The sequence below is a fragment of the Coenobita brevimanus genome, chromosome 5, assembly GCF_032717465.1.
Source record: "Coenobita brevimanus isolate Jiangsu-jjx chromosome 5, ASM3271746v2, whole genome shotgun sequence".
Lineage (NCBI taxonomy): Eukaryota > Metazoa > Arthropoda > Malacostraca > Decapoda > Coenobitidae > Coenobita > Coenobita brevimanus.
Genome location: NC_136958.1, coordinates 24660436 through 24684343, shown reverse-complemented (window position 1 = coordinate 24684343; position 23908 = coordinate 24660436).

Here is a 23908-nt window from a genome sequence, read left to right as displayed (position 1 = left end):
TTATTAACAGTAGGGGAAGGTTGAGCAATAGTGTCACAAGAAGAGCTTAGAGAAGAGGAAGAAGGTTAAGTAGGAGTTTGTTGTGGAGAAGATGTGGTCGCTCTCAGTGGCTCCTCCAAGACTATGCATTTTGATGCATGTCTGAGACCATCTGCATGCACCCATGTCGTCTCTGCCTTGTACGGATCTCTTAATTCGAATTTATTACCTTTACGAGATATGAAATGGATGGGACCCAAGAATTTTCTCTTCAATTTTGAATCTCTGTCATGATCTATGGCAAAAACTAAGTCACCTACTTGGATGGTAACATCTGTGGCAGCAGCATGTTGGTTACGTACCATCTCCGCATTTGTATGGATCAGAGTATCCTGAAGGTATTTGTGAATTTTCTGGAAGTTGGATAAGTGGACTCGCACGTAGTTATCGTAGTTGTAGATCGGACCAGGTTTGGACTGCAACAATGAATAAGGCAGTCTTTTGTCAAAGCCATAGATGACAAAGAATGGTGTTTCACCAATTGACTTATTGATGGATGAATTAATTGAAGCAGCTACCTGCAGAATCCACTCGTCCCAAGTAGAAGTCTGATCTCCCAGTATGTGATGCAGACACTCCAATATCTTCCTATTCTGGCGCTCCATTAGGCCATTCGAGGCTGGATGATGGGCCACTATATTGCATTTCTTAATTCCGTATTGAAGACAAATTTCTTCCAGTACTGAATTATTGAACTCTGACCTGTTATCGGTTAAAATTACTTCTGGTGTTGTGAAAGGGCAAATTACTGAATTAATAAAGGCATATGCTACTGCGTTAGTAGATTTTTCATGCAATGGAGCTAAGATAATAAATTTAGAGAAATGATCGACTACCACTAATAGATAGACGAAGCCAGATTCTGTTTGAGGCAGCTTTAGAAGATCAAGAAAGACAGTTTGCCAAGGTTTTGATGGTACTTGGTACTGCAGTATAGGAGCAGGTTGACGGGTTGTCCCCTCATGATGGGCACATGATAAACATGCATCGCAGTGCACTTCTATATCCTTTCATATAGTAGGCCAATAATATGACAATCGTGCTTGCCGTAAGCTTCTGTCTTTGCCAGAGTGTGATGCATGAGGGGAGTCGTGGATTAAATGAAGAGCAGCAGGAAATAAGTCTGTTGGAATGACTAGTTGCTTAACTTCGCGATGAGGCACGTTGTTACTTTTTAGTACTGAGTGTTTATAGAGCAATTCATTGTTAGGGAAGAAATCAGATATAGAGAATGGTAACTTTACCAAGAAAGAATCATTGCCTGACTCTAGAAAATATATAACCTGTGACCATATGGGGTCCACACACTGGAACCCATGTAGTGTGTCATAATTGAATGCCAAGTTTACATCGCAACCGGTTGAGACTGTGGCTACATGACGCGAGAGGGCATCGGCTACGGCATTGGACGTCCCAGGAACGTATTCAAATGTTGGATTGAAGTCATTCACAGTGATTGCCCAACGTGCAAGTCAACTGGTAAGGTTACGTCCCCGAAACAGGTCACATGAGGGAAGATGGTCTGTTTGGATGTGAACAGGATAACCATAGATGATGTTGCGGAAATGTTTTAGAGACCAGACCATGGCAAGGGCTTCCCAGTGAATTACACAGTAATTCTCTTCTGCAGAGTTTAACACACGGCTGGCATAGGCAATGACACGTTTCTTCCCTTCGGAGTCATTTTGCATGAGAATGGCATCTAGGCCTACTCCGGAAGCATCAGTACAGAGAAAAAATGGTTTTGAATAATCAGGGAATGCCCAAACCGGTGAATGTGCTAGGGCATTTTTCAGTGTTGTAAATGCGGTTTCCTGTTCATCAGTGCGGTTTCCTGTTCATCAGCCCACACAAAACACACATCCTTCTTTAGCAGTTGTTAATGGCGCAGCTATCTGGGCGTATCCTTTAATAAATCTGCGGTAATAGCCACCAAGAGCGAGGAAACTGTGTACAGCATCGGTGTTGGTTGGAGCTGGAAAATTTTTCATGGCTTTGACCTTGTCATCTGATGTATGAATTCCGTGAATGTCAACAACACGTCCTAGGAATTGGAGTAAAAAGTCACACTTTGATAGTTTGATCTTAAGTCCAGCTTGTTTGAGTCTAGTGAACACTTTGGCCAATTTTTCTAAGTGTTCCTCTACCGAGTGACTAGCAATTGTGACATCATCTACATATGCAAAAACTGAGTGACCTATCATGCCAGCAAAAACTGCATGAATTAGCTGCATGAATGCCGATGGTGCATTTCTCAAACCGAATGGAAGTCTACGGAATTGGTAATGCCTAGATGGAGTACTGAAGGCAGTGATAGGATGAGATGATTCCTCCATTTCTACTTGCCAGTAGCCACTCAAAAAATCTAGGGAGGAGAAAACGCAATTGTTTTCGCCTAGGGATTCAAGCAAATTAGCGAGTACAGGAATTGGAAATCTGTCCGGGACAGTCAGTGCATTCACGCGTCCGTAATCTATCACTGGTCGTAACTCACCGCTTTTCTTTGGAATGGGACATAGTGGGTTCTTCCACGGACTATCAGAGTGTTCAATGATCTTGTTATCCAACATGTCCTGAATAAGACGATCAGTTTGTTGACGTTGGCTGAGGTAAACGGTAAGCAGGTATATACAGTATACTGGCTGAGCTCCAGGCTGTAATGTAAATTGACACTTTACTAATTCTGTCTTGCCCATATTCTCACTGGGTAGGGCTACAACTTCACAATAGTCTCGCAAGAGTGATTACCCAGAATACAGAAGTCTGTATTCTGGGTAATCACTGTTTCACATGAGACTCAAGATCAGATGGAATGTCGGTGGACTTAGTAACTGAGCACACATCTGCAACAGAGAGTGGGAAATCTTGGCACACAAGTAAGGCCGCTGGGTATACCAAAAAGTCACCAATCTGTGTTCCCGTTCATAATTTAAGTGGGACATTAGCCGTGTTGGCTAAGTACAAGTAGCATAAACCATCCTCCAGCACCGTACACAATGCCAACTCATAAGCTAAGCCATTCACACAACACATCTCAGGTAAGGTTAGTACATCCACTCCTGCTTGCGCACCCACAACATGAACAGAGACTTTGGTAAATTTATGTGGCAACAAAATTGTGCACTGATTTCTTACTGCATGCCTTGTCTCTGTGTGTTGTAAAACATCATTCACAGTATGTGAGGTAGTTAACCCCTTAACCACGGGGTGTCACTTTCGTGATGCTCGGATGCAATGGATCATACCACGGGGCGTCACTTTTTCGATTCTGTATTATTTTGAATTCGCCCGGGCTTTGAAGTGGTTGCTTGTATCATCTGTCAGTACTGCCAGTGTCTAACAGTAGTCAGTGCTGCTATTGTCATCTGTACTCCCATCCATTGTTGACAATTTAGCCATTTCTCCCCGTTCTTGACTCCCCTCCCTACCTCCCCTCCATTACCATCTCCTCCTGCCTGCCCCAGCTGCATCGCACTAGGCAAATCATGCCTGGATTTTTCCACTCATGTCATCCATTGGAATGAGCCCTATGCTTTATTCTCATACATAATAATATATTTAACAAAGAAAAAAGGTAATTGATAGTGCCATACACCTGGAATTGGATAATTATCATCTGGCAACACCCCATGTGCACTCGGTCGCTAATTTGCCCTGTTTATTTTCCCTTGAAATATGCTGTATGACCTGTTCTCATAATAAAAACATATATAAGAAACGAAGGGAGAAGCCTAAGTGATATTTACATTCACCTGGAACTACCTAATTTCCTGCCAATCATTTCACAGCATATAAATTAGCAGCTGTCACCTCACTGACGTTGTCAACCCTTGGCGGCCCCATATCCACTTCGTCATTCAGTTTAGTGTTGTCTCTTGAAATGAAAGCAAGTAGCACTCACGCCCCTCTATTTCCACCGATTCTAGAGGTCTCTGTGACCTCTACCCCTACTAAACCTCGTGTGGGAAGGGGTAAATGACTAAGTGACTCTGCTGTGGAGCGTGAACTGGCTAATTTATCCATGATAATGATGTACAGTGACTATATCTTTCTAGTGAATCGTGTGATGAGCCATTGGAGGAAATGGTGATAAACTACGAGTATTTCAATGTCCTAAGTTCATCCTGGCTCCAAGGGAAAGGAGCCCTTACTTACTGGAAGTAACTGTATAACATAGTTTAAATAAAATAGAAATGTAAATAATTACTCATACAAGAATATGAGTACAAATACTTGGAGTAATGACAGTGAAAGCTTTGCTCTCTGCGCTAGTTTACTGGACGAGAAAGTTAATGACTGGAGTAAAAATAAACTACAATTACTGAAGGAAACTTAAGCATAAATACTGCATATATATATAAGTGTAATAAAGTAATAGGAATATAAAGTGTGAGTGTGTTTATGAATAGTAAATGACAGAATACCAGCGGGGAAAGAGCGCAAGTGGGAAGCTCGTATGCACTCATAATTTTCATTGCTTTCACAGTGTTTTTTTTTTTTGGTGTATGCATTCCAAACTACTTGAAAATCATAGAATAGTGTTTCTAGTGATAATATCAGGCTGTGGTAATCATATTGCGGGGTGTCAGGAAGTGTAAAGTGGAGACTTCATTACCCGACTTCAGAACTCTCCACAAGTCCTACCGTAGTCGACAAAGGCTCAACAAACATCCCAGGAGAAAGCTGAAGGTATGTGCCAAATGCATATATAATCATAATATTCTAGGACTAATAACTGATTTTTGGCAAATATTTTTAAAAAGTCAGTCGGAGCGCAAATATCCCAGCGTGAGGTGCATGGACCGCCTCCGACATGCCCGCGCTAAAGGGGTTAAATGAAACGTGTTTGAGTCGGCAAATGTGTCACTGTTAGAGGGGTTGATACGATCCACAGTTGAATGCTCAGAGGGTGTATCCACCGGTAAATGCTCAGAGGGTGTAAAACTAGATGGTAGTGAACTTGGCTGTTCAGGTAACGGTGTGTGTACCTGTTTACTCTCGAGTAATGTTGGAATCATGAGAGAGTGAAAACTGAGTTTGTTTGGGAAAGTACCGGATGTGGATATTCCATGCTAGATATTGGGAATCCATTGATATCTATGGTACGAGAAGCAGGGAGGAGAGCAATAGCTTGTTGAGCCATTGTCGAAAAGCCAATGAGAGTGTCAGCTGGATATTTATGATCATCAGTGACATGAAACTCCACGTCAAAAGGTCTTAAGGCTTTATCAAGTAGTATTTCTAGTGTGATCTTTCCTTTGACCTGAAATTCTGAGCCATCCACGCCACATAAGCGAATGTCAGGTGGTTCGAGAAGCCCAACTCTTTTAGTTGTTTCCCTAATGTTGTTTAAAGAGGTATCTGAGATCAGGTTTACCATAGATCCGGTGTCCATAAAAAAAGAACTTTGTACCCCTTCACTCCATCCTAGAATGACTAGGCCTAAAGATGTTATATGTCCTACCTCGCGAATGGGGAGTTGATTTTCTGTTATCTTATTTTCAAACACCGGCGGATCTTCTGCTATTAGATTACAGTTTTCCGATCCGAGCGCTCCTCTTCCCCCGACTGACAGCTCTTAAGGTAACGACACTCGTCAGTGGAGTGAGTTGTGCTATTCTTGTGATATTTGCATGTTAGACGACGGAGCCGTGAGGGTGTGCGCTGTCGTTCCCATGAGCGGAAACATCTTTGTTTGCGTGCACAACTATGCACTCGATGACCTACGTACCGCAGTGCCAGCACACAGTCGAGGATTGTTTGCTTCGTCGCACAGTAGATTTGTCATGACTGCTAGATGGTGAGCAATAATGTGAGTGAGACTGATTACTAGATTTGGTTTTTGTAGTTGGCCGTGAAAGAGAGGAATCAGATGAAGTAATGCTGGTGTGTAGTATTCTCACAGTACCACCTGCAGAGTGAGAGGCTGAGGTGTAAGAACCGGCCTGGCAAGTGAAGTCTGACCCTGACCTTTCTATTATGACCTTTGAGATGTTACCTATTTTGTCTCTGGGGTTAAAGCCAAGTTGTAGTGCTATTTGTTTTTGGTTGTCAGAAAGCCAGTTAAGAAATCTAAAGTAACCGAACAAATCTGAAAAATTATTTAGCGAAACCATAAGCTCTCCATTAATTTCGGCTACCCATTGAGTACCGCGGAGCAATTGGCGCAGCTCTGACCTCATCGCCCTCATGGTAGTGGCTGCCTCAGTTACCTTTGCATATTTGGGAGGTACCTTCATGTCCTCCTCCATTTGCCTGAGAAGATTGGTCAACCCCATAAGAGATGCAGCATTGGAATGTTGGCAGCAAAGTTGAATTAACTGTTGGCGACACTTGTCAAAAGTTTGGCAATCTTCGAAGTGCCCCGCACAAATAGCAGCTCCTATTAGTGACCTGCCCTGAAGGAGTCGACCCATTAGATAAGAAACTTTCAAGGGTTCAGTTGTGATTTGCCGATTACAAATGTCATTTTCGACCTCTCTGAGGAAGTCGTAAATGGAAACTGTACTATCCTCTCCTGTAAATTTGGGTTTGTTAACATCGACCAAATATATGGACTGGGGAGGTGGAGGGTTCTGATTCGACATTGTAGGAAGAGGGTGAGACTGCGAAGGTGAGGAAGTAGGCACAGTAGTAAACTGAGACTGTGTGGGAAGGAAGTGTCGTGGCGGTAGTGGTGTGTGTCATGGTTAGTGGTGGGGTATGTGTAGTAGAAGGTAAGGACAAGGGCTGTGGAGAAGGCAGAGTGACTTCAAGAGAATCAGTTGGGGAAGATGATAGAGTATCTGGTGTTGATATATCTGGATTTAGGGTAGGGGTAGTAGGGTTAATACAGGTGGTTGTAGGTGTGGAAGGAGTAACAAAAGTGGTCGTAGTAGAAACAGGTAGGGAACTCACGGTTTGTTTACTATAAGATCTGCCACTACGAAGAGTTACACTATCATTACATACAGGGTCATCTGTTTCACTATCAGATTCAACTGGGGAGAGATCTACCCTTTTAAAAAAGGACTTTAACAGAATAGGAAGCAAGTAAATGAAAATAAAAGAACAAATTGATGAATAAATGATAGAATAAATGAAAATATTTATAATATATGAAGAAATGATTTATATACAATGAATATGGGTGAAAATGAATGCGTTATTTACAGCTGAGTATGAGTATAATTGGGAGAAAATGGGATGAAGCAGGAGTGAGTGAAAAAAAAAAAAATATTCTGAATGAAAAATGAGGGACGAAAATGCAATGAATGGATAAGAGTAAATGATGAAAATATCACAATCTATAGAGACAGCTTGGCTTCCCTGTAGAAAGGAATTGATTAATGTGATGTAATGAGAAAATGCATGAAAATGCAGATAGAAAAATACCTGTAGTAAGATGTGTTCCGTGTGATAGCTTGATGTTGAATAAAGCTCTCGTATCGTAGTGTCTCCTCCCCCCACCAGCGTTGATTGGGCGGAGGTGTTCGTGACGTCACTGGGCGGCAGCTAAGCAGTGGGCGGAGCGAGAAGCTGGTAGGGGCAAGGATAAGAGAGAAAAGGATAGTCCACTGAAACGTCATAAATTAAGCTCCGCCCAAAATTCATGACGTCACGAGCTAGGCTCTCGTCATCTGGTGAGTGGCGCGCATCACTCACCAGATGGGCCTATCAATCATATCCCTTTTATTTGCCATTAACGAATCACTCCAAAAGCTATTCTCATTGCTATAATATATTGTACCTTGCCTCTCTAATTGCATTTATTTTCTCACTGCATTTCCGCTCAACCACTCCTTTGTTCATCCATCACTAGATATTCTCCCTTATCACTCTCATCCATAAAACTTAGTTCAATTTCCTTTCCAGTCATGCATGCTACTTCCACTAAAATGCTGATCGTTTTCAGTCTTATCGAGTAGACATACAGAAAACGTTAGTACATAACCAAGGAGATTAAAGACAAATTAATATTTTATGCTTTATAACATAGCCAGGTAGGTCACAGACAATCAAATTAATATTTAATGATTTAATTTATAATTTTCCATATATCATATTAGTCTCACCGAACAGTATTAGTGAACATGAACATTGTATAGGTTAGATTATTGCTTCACGAGAGAGAGAGAGAGAGAGAGAGAGAGAGAGAGAGAGAGAGAGAGAGAGAGAGAGAGTGTGGAGTGGAAAAAAAAAAAAAACTGACAATAAGAAGGTGGAGGGTGGAAGCGAGGGAAGAGGAAGGGAAGCAGGAAAGAAGAGAACAGGGACATGCCAAAAGGAATGGGAAAAGACATGAATAAAGTTGAGAAAGGGGGAGAGATACAAAAACACAAAAAATATAGATAGTGAAAATGAAGGGATGGGAAGCAGGGGAAAAGGATTAGGAAAGTAGAGGGAGGGAGGGAAGGATAAAGGTAAGGAAGAAAGTGGAAGGAGGGAGGTGTGGGACGAAGTGGAGTGTGGAATGAAATGGTGAGAGGTATGGGAGACAAAGAGATGAAGGTAAGAGGGAAGTAACACTTGGGAGGAAAAGGGGAGGAAGTGGAGTGGTGATAGGTTAGGGAGGGAAGGAGACAGGTGAGAGAGTGAGGTTGATGAGAAAGAGAGGAGAGAGGTAGGTTATGGAGGAAAGGAGAAAACTACTGAACTGTGAACAGCACTTACTGCATTAAAATGATGCAACTCAATTCTCGTACTAACATGTACAGTAAAAGACTTTAAATGCTTTGTTCAGCAGTCTCTTATCACTCAACACATTTTACTGTTAATACTGCATTAGGTGAAAAGGCAACCAATCAATATCCTACATTTTACTGTTAATGCTAAGTTAAGTAGCCTATAGGTGTTACCCGAGTGCACGTTAAATATTACATACCTTCAGCTGAACTTCGTTGTGTTGGAAGTTCAACACTTGGAACAGCCCATGGGTGGAGTGGTCTGCATTTTTTTGAAGAAACATTTGCCTCTTCTTTCCGTAGTAAATACTCAAGTCTGTAATCAGTGTCCTTAAAATGGCGCGAGCACATGCGTGCAAAGTTTACGTTTATCTTATCTTTCCGTCTACATGCTCTTATCCACTTTTCACATGTTTCTTTATTTCTAGGAAACCTGAAGTACTTAATGCGTTGGTCTGTATGTTTTTGAGCATCACTTGAGCAGCCATAAACAGCACAAATCACCATTGTTCTGCACAAAGTTCGAGGCGACGTACTTGCTCACCAGATGAGTAATGTTTACTGGTGTGACGTCATTGCGGGAAAAACAAATGCTTCGCGGACCATCCTTTTTTTTCTCTTATCCTTGGGTAGGAGTAGGACACTGTGACATAGCTGGGTGTGAGTGGCCACGCTCCCTGGGTGACGTTGGTCTGTGTGGTAGGTGTGGGAACGATGACGTAGCGGAGTCGGGCGGCGGTTGGGGGCTACTTCCTGAAGTGGGGTCTGGGTTGGAGTTTGTGGGGCTAAAACTAACCCCGTGCAGTGTGATAATATAACAGGTAACACAGGACTGGCAGGCAAAGGTAGGTAGTGAGGGGAATGGTGGAAGCTTACGTGGCTGTGGTGGTGTAGTGGTAGGTGGGGTGTTGGTGTGGAGGAAGTCCCAAAATCACACCAAAGCTGGAAGGATGATTCCATAACCACGGAAAAACCATACAATGACTGCCAAAAGGGCTGGAGGCTGGAGCAGAGATAGACTGTGTCGTCGTAGGAAGAACACCAGCGTGGGAAAATAGACACAGCCAGGATTGCCCACAGAATACGTGAAATCACTATTATCCCACTCGCTTTCCATCAAATGTTAATGTATGTTAATCCCCCTTGACGCCAGTCGTAGGTGAATTCAAAGTCTCCGAGTAGTTTTCTGATAATATATTAAGCACTGTCTTATATCTTCACACAGCAGCCGTGGAAACCACCCGTGTCCAAACCTAGACCGTTGCTAACTGCTCGACTCTCACCGGCTAGGAGGTGGTGTGACTACAAATTCATTGTTAAGCAAAATTTGAATCAAGCCAGACATTAGTAAGCGCTCAGTGGAGCTTGGATCCTCCTTACAACTACTTACATACTATACATACACACTACATATTATTACAAATGGTTACAAACACTTCCCGCACTTGCCACGAGCCACTTTGAGAGAATTTTCCCAAATATCTTTCACCCATGCTACAACCCTGGCCTCAGAAATAATCACAGGTGGCTTGAACAAAGCATTCTCCTTTTGCCACTGAGCCAACAAGGCAGGAACCAATTCATTCCTGATAAGGTGACCAACAGGGTAGTTCCTGGGATCTTCATGTCTGACTTCTTTCAGAAGCAGACAATACCACAGTATGTCTCTTACTGTTGGAAGGTCAGCAGGCGGCAGTTCTCGTCCAACACCCACTAAATCAGTCAGATGACAGTGAACGGAACCTCCAGTTTTAAGAACTTTTGGACTCATGTTAATGCAAAGCCACCAATATGCAGGACTAGTTAGTTGATCATGCCAACAAGTCAGTCTGAAAGGTAAAGCAATGAAGGAACCATAACCAAACAATTGCCAAAATACTGGATGCACATGCACCACCACCCATCCACTTGAACAATTCACTGAACAATTATGTAAAGAATAGACACAATGTCTATGAGCACTAAAGTATATGTTTTGTGCTATGTTTCCATAATTTAAAAAACAGTAATTGAACATGAACTAACATACAAAAGCTTGATATGCCAGTAATGTATGAAGTGCATATAACCTCGATTAATGAAATGATGGCTTATTGAAATCTGTATTATCAACATAAAATGGAGTACCACCATGCCATGCAAAAACATGGGGACATTGATAGCAAGTCATACATAAAACCATACTACAAATTTAACAATATCAGTGTGAATAATGATGGATAAATGAGACAATGACAATGAAATAACGCAAGCACTTCACGATTAAAGGCTATCCAAAGAGAACCTATGTAACCATCTAATCTCTCACACAGTCACATTATTACTTTTCTGATATGTGGACACAGCTGACCTGGGATAGAGTGCTCAAGCTAATAGACAACAACCATATATAAAGTACACAGCTGCACATAACATAAGCACAAGTACAACATTCTGAAACTAAGTAAACTATGTGAAATCCAGATGATTCGAAGTAGATTGGAAGCCGTGATTACTGAATCACAGGGTTCATTAGCATCCAGGTATCATTTACTAATGACAACCTATTTCATACACCTTTTTTCATGTAATTCTAAGATATGATGATGTTATCTGAGAAAATAACTATACTGTCAAATGTTCAAAATCTCTTCCAGCACTGTGTAAACACGGATCACAATGAATGCTCTGCGTGGTTTATGAAGATATATTGCTCAAAGCTGCCACGCCAGTAAAACCACTATATTTATGAAGGAATCAATACCAGAATTTTCAGTTTGGCTGGCCACTAGCTAAAATTATTTTGATACCAGTTTTTTTTTCCTACCCTTCCTCATGGTATAACCATTCGCACCAGTTTTTCACCCAAGCTTCTTCTTTTTCCATAAATTACAAAGTTGACACACCCTAGTACTACACTGCCAGTCGCCTGTTCTTCCGTCTTCTCGCACAGTATTCATCAAGGTTCTCCTGCATTTCCTCAGTGGTGGGTCTTCTTGGGAAAAACTGGCTAGTTGTTGCATCTCATCACCAGCCTTCGCAAATTTACCCTCATCCCTCTCATATGGACACTTATGGCTGAAGTGTCCCATCTCTTCACATGTCCAACACCTGTCTGTTGCAATTGTGATTTTCCTTGCGCTGTTCCATTCTTGCTCCTTCTTCCATTTGTGACGATCCTCCTCCTTGTGTCCCGGCTTCCTGCAAAACCAGCAACCTCCACTGGTCTTCTCCTGTTCCCTCTTCCACTTGTAGCAGTCCTCTTTCCTGTGTTCTGGCTTTGCACAGTACCAGCAACTTCCCTCAAATTTTTGTTTCGCATACTTGCCCCATTCTTGCCTTGAATCCTGCACTTCGACCTGTCTGAAAAGTGGACGTACTGGACCTGACATACGACTCAAACTCTAAAGCCCTGGCTAGTGCTTCTTGCGTGCTTCTTGGTTGTGCCTGCTTCACATGCACTATCAACTCTGCACTGTCAAGAGCATCGATGAACTGATCCCTCAGAAGAATAGCCAACAGGTTAGGTGCTGCTCCAGGGTATGCCTTATATACCATACTCTCCAAGTCATGAGCAAGCTGTTGTAGGGATTCTCCTCGAGCCCGTACACAGCTCCAGAATCTTGCTTTGTAAACCTCAGTCTGGTACATGGTCCCATATCTGCACTCCAGCACTTCTACTAGGGACTGATAACTGTTCCTCTCTGTCACTGACATCTGGCCCAGAATTTCCATTGTGGCTCCCTTATGGCTAGTAGCAAGCTGCACTGACCTCTGCCTATCATCCCAACCATTCTGATTTTCAAGTAACTCAAACTGTGCACGGTAAACTTCCCAATATACTCTACCATCAAATTCCTGAAATTTCTTTTTAACTGGACCCCCATTATAGCCATGCACTTCACTGGTTTGGGTCCTAAAAACTGGGGCATCATAATTAAGGCCAGGGCTTAAGTCTCCTACATTCTGATTATTCAACTCTGTAATGCTACCTTTAAATGCTTGGGTTCCTTCAAGATTCACCATATGCTGTCCTTTTCTTTCATATGCTCCCTGTACACAAACCTGAGGCTCAGCAGTGCAATATTTCTCTACAGCCTCCATTTTATCACTAATTATCTTCACATGGTCGACTACATGCTTCAACTGGCTATCTACATGCTGTCTGCCCTCCATCACTATTCCTCACTCATTGTCATCACCTGGTTGTCTACGTGTTGTTTACATTCCATCACACTGTTGCTTACCTCATACTTCTGCAGCTCTAGCTTGGCATATACTTCCTCCTTAAGCTGTTGCTGTTTGTCTTTCATTTCTCCCATGAATGCATCTAGCTGTTCTTGCACCCTCAGTTGTAAATCCCTCAGTTGCTCCTGTAATGCCTCTGGAAGTTGTTCATATCGTTTTTTTTGTTCTTCACGTTGTCTCTCAAGTTGTTCACGCTGTGCTTGCAATTGTTCTTTTATTTCATTCCTGAGCCCTTTCTGTTCGTCACTTTGTGACTGTAGTCCTTCATTCTGTGCTTGTAGTTGGACACTTTGTGCTTGTAATTGTTCTTTGAGTTCTTTCATTTCTGCCTGTAATTGTTCTTTGAGTTCTTTCCTCTGTGCCTGTAATAGCTTCACAATTGTTGCCAGGGACATTTCCTCCTCCTGCCCAGCTTAAGGCCTTGTCTGCACACCATCTGCTTCCATGTCGAAGGTTAGCCTCACCGCAGCCCTAAATAATAATCCCACTCCTGACACAAGTGTTACGTCTGCATCCCACTGCCACAGGCTCCAACAGTGGTAGTTCAGTACAGGAAGGACGTTGCCCAGTGAGTTGTTATTCGTATGGTCAGCCTTTAGGTGTACAGTACGCAGGATCAGCTGAGGCGTCATAAATAAACACTGGCTTCTTAAAGCTCAATGTCTTTATTTTCCAAAGAGTTACACTTAATGCTTTCCAACTTCGCTATTTTCACAAGCACTGGAGTGCTACAAACTTTACTAACTACAATTACACCTGGTGCTTGACAACACTTCACAGTTTTTCACAAGTACCGATGATGTACAAACTTCAGTAACACGTTACTGTTTGCCAATGTTTTCACAAGTACCGAAAATATAACAATCTTCACTGACACTGCACTACTCTCAAACTGAACCAAAAACCTACTGAACTTGTTCTAGTCTCATATCCATCCTCATATAAGCTTGCATTACTAGAATTATCTACTTCTCCACAGTCCTTGTGTATTCTAGAGAGAAAGCACAGTTACCAACTTAGAGACAACCAAAACATGCAAGAGTTTTCTTACATTACGTAACACTGTAAATTATTTACCATACAAACTTAATATCAATTACATAATTTAACAAGCAGTCGCGTAAATAAAACATTATTGAGAAAAAAAAGCATAAAATTAATCCATAACTTACGAAATAACTACGCTCACAAACAGCAGGGAAACTGGCAACTCTGACTCGTACCGAAACCTACGGTAAACATCGAGAAACATCGAGATGCTCCTCGACTATCTAACTGGCAAATCTTGCTTCTTACCAATACAGAAGCAATGTGCGTTCTCAGACTGAGTACTGTTCGCCACTGTGGAGTGGTTGCATTGAGGCAGTTGGACAAAATTCAAATTAAAGCCATTATCAGTACATAGAGGTGTTACATCCATAGCATTGTTTTATCTATATTTTTATGGTAAGTGCTCTGACGAACTTGCTTCAATTAGGCCTCCCCTTCACATTTTCTCCCGAAATACTCAGGCAGCTAGGAGCACAATGCAGAACTTCTGCTTATCAAAATTCATTTATCTCTAGAACTACCACTCTCTGGAATTCACTTCCTGGGAATTGTTTCCAACATACATTTAATCCACTTTTATTTAAATCCAGGTGTTATAAATATTTTGTGAATGGATGATGCCTTTAGGCACATGGACTTGTTTTTTTTTTTTTTCTTTGTTTTTCCTTCCTCCATTCATTGTCCATTAAAAATTATCACTCAAAACGTACCTCAACCTTGAAAATGTGTGTTCCACATTCATTTGCATGACAGGAAGTGCAAGGGCTACCTCGTCAAGGATCTTCATATCTTAGTGTGGATGTTTGTGCCACCTCTTGAATATTTCTTCATTTCTTTCAGTCCGAGCACAGCTGTAGAAATGTGCAAGAGTTTGTTTTATTTGTATGTGGCAAAGCATCATTATCCACTATCTCACTTTCCCTGTTTCAGTTGTTGACATCAGCAGATAGTCTTTGATCAGTTGTATCTTTTCAGCTGTCTTCATCTTCATACTGGCTATCGCCCAAGTTTTTGTCTTCAACCTGGTTTGGAGAATCATCCCGAAAATTATCAGAGTTTTGCAATGCCATAATTCTTTTCTACCTTTCAGTGAGATGTAGCTTGCAAGATCTTTTTGTGGTTCAGTTAAAAGGCAGTGAAACCTAGAGTAAAGATAAATGGCTGCCAAGAATGCTGCATTGTTGTGTAGAGCAGACTCTCGCTTCTCTATGGCATTAAAGAGTTCTGATGAAAATTTCCCAGAGGATTTTGACAGAAGATTTTTACCTTTTACCCTTTCGCCAAGGAACAATCTAGATATCAGTTTCCGGATCTGAATGGTAACTGTGGTGTCACATATAGGCTTGAGGCACAATAAAAGGTCTTCAATGGTTTCTCAGTCATCTTGAGGTAGCAAAGAGAGATCCATTGGCAAATCCAATATGACGTAAAAAGGTCTTGCCATGACACTCCGCTGCATTTCATAGGATGAACCTCATCGAATTCGCGATCTAATTTTGGCAGTGGCTTATTATTTTGTCTAAATATTAGTCTCATATTCTGTGTATGGATTCTGTTGACTATTTTCAGGATTTGAATTGACAAAGACTTTATGTCTTGTTTTTTGTTCCTCATATCATATACACAGTTGTAATGTATGAACATCACATCGAACAGAAACAACGCCATCAGCTGCAGTTGTAACATGACTTACAGCCTCTTCTAACGGTTCTATGTCAGTGCGAGCAGATTCTTCATTTTTCCCATGAAATTCATCCACACTGTTTTCCTGTGCTTCGTCAGAATCGTCAATTATTGTATCAGTGTTGCCTCACAATTTCACCGGCTTTCAAAACATTTGATCCATTATCAGTGGTCTGTGTGTACACATTTGTCTCCTTAACTCCAAATTTCTGCAAACTTCCAAGGAGGACTTGACGTATCTCTGCAGCTATGGCTCTCTCTGCCATTTAAGTTACAGCAGCTGTAATTATTTTTAGTTCACCATTAATCACAGTTTCAATATTTATCCTTACGAAATGTCGTACTTGACGAGTGCAAAAGTCAGTCTTGATGCATACAGTACGACAGTGAAGATGATGCTTCAAATTCTGATTATTTCTTTTCAGCAGCTTGTATAGGTAGTGAGCGTGTTGCCTTCCGATGAAGTGAAATACCAAGGTTATAAAATACAGGTTCCATCAACTTGGATAATGCAGATTTTTAAAAAACCGTCAGAGGTAGTGCATTCACTGTAACAGCCTCTATTGCAAGCTCTTGAATATACTCCTTGCTAGCATGAAAGGTTATATTGTGAAATCGAGGGACTTTTCGTGAAGAATCTGAATCGGTATTACTAAAGAAATTCGTTATCTGCCCTCGCTTTCGTCCTCGAGATGTGCTCTGCTCTGCTTCCTTAACTTTTTTATATTCCTCGTTATGCATTCATTTCAGATGATCCATTACGGGCTTACTACATAGATTAGAGCCTATTTTTGGTTTACACGAATAATGATGGTGAGCATTTTGTAGTAGTTCTCGTGAAAATGAAGAAATGGCAACTTATATATTCAGACTTCCTCACCATACTTGGCACAAGTTAGCTGACGGTGGTAGACAGTCAAGAACAGACAAGCAGTACACCTGAGGACAATGGAAACATGTGCGCTGTGATGCCCGTTTAACACATGTAGAGTAGTGTATAAATCTCCATTGCTGTCCTGCAGACTTCCACTTCATTGCAACTCCTTTAATTAAACATTCTGTAATTGTGTGCATAGTGCATACATAAACACTGCCACTCACATGTATACATGTATACAGTGCACAAGTGTAGGCCTACAGTAGTTAGTATGCATATAGTACAGTAAATAGAGTACTTCTTACTCTCTTCAGGCAGTGCTGTAATGGGGTGTAGACGCGGCCATTCGGTGTATGCTAACTTTTTTGTTCCAGGCATGCCGTATGCCCAAGAAAATATATCTCCTATATGGATGAGATATCCTTTTTCTACAAAATGCCGAAGAACTGCACATCATAGTATAAAAGAGCACATTACAGAATGTTCTAATTCAGAAACTGTCTCCTAATCTTCCCAGCCTAATGACGATTTTCTCTACTTACTTTGGCTGATTGGAGACGATATTTTTCAGCTTAGGCAACACTTTACTGTGGTTAAGGAACGGTCTCTTAAGATAAACTGCAGTCAGTCTGCGGCATTTATCAAACTTTTTTCCTTCGCAACCACAAAGTCACATAACATTCTAGAAGTTCTGTGGCCTGTTCGTAAAAATAAAATAAAATCAAGTTGCTTCATCCAGAGCTCGATCAGCTGTTACAAATAACAGTAAAAATGAAAGTAAGGCCAGTGCAGTAAGTAGAAAAAGAATAATAAACGGTAAAAAAATAATATGCAAGAAACAGGAGTATCTTGGGATTAAGAAGAAAATGAAGATGGTCTAGAATTTAAGTACACTGGACACAGAATTGCACCGTGGATATATATTGTTGTTGAAAAGTGGTGTACATGGATCTGTACAAAAATTAATAATCCTATTAAGCAAGGCCCTCCCTCACCCCCCATCCCCTTCATTCACCGCCTAGAGGCGAGAGAACATTCGTATATGGCCAAGAAAAAAGTTAGCATTACAGCGCTATCTGCAGGTCTATTTTAATCAAAGGAAATGTCCAATACTAGCACCAGCATAAATTAATAGGTGATAATTTAGGAGGTGAGGTTTTAGAACAGTACTTCTTAACCTGGGGTAAATTTACCCCAAGAGGTAAATTTTGGCATGGATGAAGTAGCAACTACACATTCCGATAACTAAAATTCGTTGCCTGCTCTCTACTACTTCCCCTGACACTAATGAGTTCGTTTGCAAAAAACGGACTCAGCCATCACACTAAGTGCTTGCTGATTTTGTTAATAAAGTTGGTTATTGACTGTTCGTTTGCTCAACCGAGTTAACACTTAACCTATTTTAGGGAAGGCGTAAATCTGGATGAGAGAACTTGTCAAAGGAGTCAGTTACACAAAAAAGGTTCAAAACTGATGTTCTAGAGCTTAGAAAAAGATATATATTTTAGCTTACAGTTTAAGTTAAGTGAAATTGTTGGTCTAACTTTCGGGCATTAAACTGTTATGCTACATCTTAACCGTTAAACTTTAAGTCAACAAATTTTCTCTGCCTCTGGATGGTATAAAATGACTTAAGATAGCCTGAGTAGTAGTAGTAGTAATATAATAATAATAATATTAATAATAATAATAGTTACATTACTTATTTTCAACAATAGACGTATTTTCAAATATTTAAAAAAAATACCATGAAATTACAAGTGGTAACATTGAAGAAAAATGGTATAGGGATGATTTTTTTTTTTTTAATACATGCGAGAATCAGAGGCTCAGAAACGTGCCCACAAAATACTGATGCCTTTTAAGTAGGGGATTTAAATGTTTAGTCAACCTAATACCTAATTTACAAAGATGGAAAAAAAAAGTAGTCATCTTACCAAGAACTTGCTATATTAGATTAAGTGCCATTGTCTCGAATAACTGCTCCCGGTCCCGTGGAAGCAGTTATTCGTGGTGCATGATGGAAGGAGTGTGGCTAGAGCAGCCACCAAGCCCACCTGCCACTAGTCAGTGCACTCAGAAATAATACATGAATAGTTTGCGTGACACAATGTGATCAGTACCGGCCGGCGGGCGGTACTGAACACTGTTAAGCCAAGAGAGGGAAAGGGCTGGCTTGGCTGGACACTATGGCTGTTAATTAAAAGATTTACGTATACACACACACACACATATTATATATATATATATATATATATATATATATATATATATATATATATATATAGATATAGATATAGATATTGTTACGGAACAGAGAAAACTGTCCCGCAAAGTTCCAGGTTCAAAACAAAGAGTTAGGTAAAATTACAAGTTAAAGTTTAATGCTCAAACTAACAACAAAACATTCAGGACTCATAAGGATAATGTAATGGAAAAAATAGGTTAAATATATGGTTAACTGCAATAGCCTCTATTAACACGAAATTAGCAAGAGTAAATTTATCTAAGTCAGCCCTGATAAAATGAAAATACCAGATAATACTCAGTGAATGCAAGATATATTATTACAGATACAAAATATTATAAATAATGACTGATATCCAAACTTCACATTAATCACAAAAACCTCACTAGGCCCACAAATTAACACCTTATGCTTTACAGTACAAGAACAAAATGTAATAACACTCATACTCAAATTACACAACAGTTAGATGGCTGGAGACTTCCCGAGCACTCACAATAATAACAACTGTACAGGGGAGGACAGAGATGTAAGCAAAATGAGGAGTAGATCTAAGTGGCAATAATGCAGAGACTGAGCTTATTATATAGGGGCCGGCAGAGCTTGATACAACTTGTAAGAGGGACGCGCAAATGAAGTTATAGGGGACAAAGAGTTGACAATCTTGCTCTGACCAACAGAAAGAACGACTTACTCGACTATAAGGGTAGAAGGGGGGAGTGAGGTAGAACACGTTCGTGATCAAACATGCAGCATACTGTACGTTAGAATTACACAAAGGATGATGAAATCATAGGCTATGTAACACCTCCCCACAAAGAAAAAAGAAATTTACAAAGGAAATTTCTTATTACTCTAAAACAATCTGTCTAAAGTCTAGATAAGCAATCTGCAATAACATCTTCTTTCCCCTTGATATGTTGTATGTCTAATGAATACTCCTGAAGAAGTAGACCCCATCTTGTCAATCTCTGATTTTTATCTTTAAACTTACTAAGGAATTTCGGTGGGTTATGATCGGTATAAATGACTATGGGGTAAAAACCAGAACACAAATAAAATGAAAAATGCTGTAAACCCAAAATCAAGGCCAAAAGCTCTTTCTCAATAGTTGAGTAGTTCTTTTGAGGTGGAGTGAACTTCTTACTGTAATAAGATACAGGATGTTCAATACCCTGATCATCCTCTTGCAGCAAAACAGCCCCAGCTCCTGTATCACTTGCGTCAACAGCCATCTTAAAAGGCTTAGCAAAATTTGGAATAGCGAGCACTGGCTGACTTAATAGGATAGCTTTAAGTTTGCTGAAAAAGGATTCACAGTTATCGTTCCAGACAAATTTAACTCCCTTTTTCAGTAGGTCTGTAAGTGGTGATACAAGAATTGAAAAGTTAAGAACAAATCTCCTGTAATAACCTACCATTCCCAAAAATCTTTGTAGCTCTTTCCTACTTTTAGGTCTGGGAAGATCACTTATAACCTGAACCTTAGCTGCTGGTGGTGCAACATGTCCATCACCAATTACGTACCCAAGGTACTGAACTTTAGCTTGACCAAACTCACACTTTGATAAATTAGCTACAAGATTAGCCTGAACCAAACGCTCAAGAAATTTACTGACATGGCATAGGTGATCTTTCCAGTTGTCACTGAAGATTTATACATCATCAATATAAACAACACATCCTGCCAAATCATCTGTTACAACATTCATGAGCTTCTGAAATGTGGCTGGTGCATTCTTCATACCATATGGCATTACAGAACATGCAAAAGTCTTTCCTAGTGTTACATAACATGATATCTCCCTAGCACGTTCAGTCATAGGTACTTCCCAGTATCCCTTTAACAAATCAAACTTAATTATGTACCTAGACTTTCCGATCTTGTCTATGCAATCTTCCACACGAGGGAGAGGGTAAGTGTCTGTTTTGGTTATCCGATTAACACGTCTGTAGTCAATGCAAAGCAGCTGTGACCCACCTGGCTTAGGGACTAGAGTGACAGGAGAACTCCACTCTCTCTGACAGGGCTCAATCATCTTGTGGTCCAACAGGTAGCCAAGCTCCTTCTGGATGAGAGGAACTTTCACTGGGTTCACACGGTAAGGAGGCAGTTTAATTGGCTTTGCGTCTCCAACATCGACATCATGCATCACCACAGTGGTTCTTCCTGGAGTAGCACGGAACACTTGCAGGTACTCCTGCAGTAATGCCGAAAACTCCTGCCTTTCCTCGGGAGGTTGATGAGAAAGCTTAGTCTGGAGATCATTCATGATATCAGGATTCTTCCCCAAACTATCACTCAGGCTCATGCTGCATGGGAGAACTTGACTTGCAGACTCGGGTGGAACAGCTACAGTGCAGACTGGGTTATTTTCGTCCCGCCTGTGATATAACTTTAGCATGTTGATGTGACAAAGTTGCTTGTTCTTTCTACGATCTGGTGTGGCGATGACATAGTTGACATCACTGAGTTTCTTCTCCACGAAGTAAGGACCACTAAACTTGGCTTGAAGAGGTTGCCCATGAATCGTTAGCACAATCAAAACCTGATCTCCTGGCTGAAAGTGGCGTAACCTGGACTTCTTATCATACCTAGTCTTCATCTTCTCCTGAGCAGCTCCTAAATTCTCTCTCGCCAGCTGTAAAGCAGTGGACAGCCGTTCTTTGAACTTCATCACATTCTCCAGCAGGTTGACGTCATCTTCCTCTGACAGCCAGCATTCCTTGAGTAGCTTAAGGGGTCCTCTTACTTCATGGCCAAACAGTAGTTCAAAAGGTGAGAAGCCCAGTGATTCATTTGAAGATTCTCTTGCGGCAAACACAAAGAATGGAAGACCTTTATCCCAGTCTTTCTGATGTTCCAAAAAGTATTTCTTGAGCATCGATTTGAGTGTTTGATGATATCTCTCCAAAGCTCCTTGGGTCTGGGGATGGTAAGCTGAAGACGTGATCTGGGTGATCCCCAACTCTTTCAGAGACTGCTTGAAAACATTTGACATGAAATTACTTCCCCGGTCTGACTGTACCTCCTTGGGTAGACCAAACTTTGTGAAGAACCCTAGCATTTCCTTAACCACGTTCTTTGCTGAGATATTTCTAAGTGGAATGGCTTCAGGATAACGAGTAGCCATATCAATCAGGGTCAACACATAAGAAAATCCTGAAGAAGTCTTAGGAAGAGGGCCCACAATATCCACGAACACACGGGTGAAAGGCGCCTCAAAAGGAGGAATGGGAACTAGAGGTGCAACCTTTTCGGTCTGATTACACTTCCCCACAACTTGACAGGTGTGACAAGATTTACAATACCAGGAAACATCTCTGAAGATACCTGGCCAGTAGAAGTGTTTCAAAATGCGTGCCACAGTCTTCCTCACTCCAAGGTGTCCTGCCAAACTGGAATCATGAGCCACTCTAATGATATCCTGCCTACAAACACGAGGGATGACAACTTGATGTACAACCTCCCATTCACAGTCGGCTGATGCTGTTGGGGGTCTCCACTTCCTCATAAGTACTCCTGACTTTATATAATAACAAGTAGAAGCACCAGCTGACTCTTCCTCACTGCAAGGAGAGTTAGCTAGACCTTTCAACTCAGGGTCAGCAACCTGCAACTCAACCAACTCTTGACGAGACAAATTATCAACACTACGGGGTACTGCCTCATCTAGTGAGTGGTCCAAATTAGCAAGAAAAGTGTCAGCTAGGATAACATCATCATCATCATTATCCTCTAAGTCACCAGTAACTTTAGACTTAGCCCTAGTGACAGCACATGCAGGGAACACATCAGGGACATCACAATCCTGGAGCGCAGCCACTGGCTCACTGGACAACTGAGGAGCTGGACACACTTGACTTCCACCAATATCATTTCCAAGTAAGAAAGTTACACCTGACATTGGGAGTGTCTCAACCAACCCAACCATAACGGAACCATTAACAAAACCAGACTCTAAATTCACTCTGCACAGAGGGACAGAGAAGTAATTATTCCCTACACCTTGTAAGATTACAGTTTCATCAGAGGAATTAACATTAGAGCCTAGAACACTGGTCAGCATAAGGGATTGGCAAGCACCTGTATCACGATATATTTTAACTGATTTCCTGTCATTACTATCCAGAGGACTGACAAAACCATCAGACAGGAAATTAGCACATGAACTCTTGACAGTGTCACCCACGTTACTGCTCAAAAGAGGAGCTTAATCATGAGAATTTAATTTACCCCTCAAAGCAGGTTCAGTTAACTCAGTTAAAGAATTCTGGGAACTTTCAAGGGTGGACACTAGACCAATTGACTGAATATTTAAAGACTCCTTTTTGTTCACATCACGCTGTCTCCTGAAACATTTCTCCGTAGTATGACCAAGCTTACTACAATAAGTACATTTACTTTTCTGAAATCTAGAGGTGAAGCTGGTATTTACTTCCTGAGAAACATCATCATTATTCTCTTTCCTGTTACCTGTACTCTGAGTAGAGGCAACGTACTTACTCTCAGCTTTCCCTTTTTCTTTAGAATATCTCTTGTGAGCGAAAACATATTCATCAGCTAAAACTGCAGCATCAGATAAATTATCTATTCTTCTCTCATCAAGATATAGGCTTACATCTTTACTAATACACCTTTTGAAGTCCTCCAGCAAAATCATCTGCTTAAATTTGTCAAAATCAGAATCCACATTCTTAGAATTAAACCACTGCTCCAAAAGATCTTCTTTGATTTTTGCATACACAACATGTAATTGCTTATCTTGCTTATAAGTTGTCCTAAATTTTACTCTATAGGCTTCAGGAACGAGCTCATAGGCCTTAAGAATCAAGCTCTTAACTACATCATAATTATCAGATTGATCCTGAGGCAAAGATGCATAAGTTACTTGAGCTTTACCGGTGAGAACAGTTTGAAGGAGTACTGGCCAATACTTTTTGGGCCAATTAAAACCTGTAGCTACCCTCTCAAACAACTGAAAATACTTTGTTAATTCAGATTCATTAAAAGGAGGGACAAGTTTAACATTTTTAGCCACATCAAAATCATCAGAGCTAGATGATTCAGTTCCACCTTGTTTCATGCGATACTCATGGTCTGCCTGAATCCTAGCAATT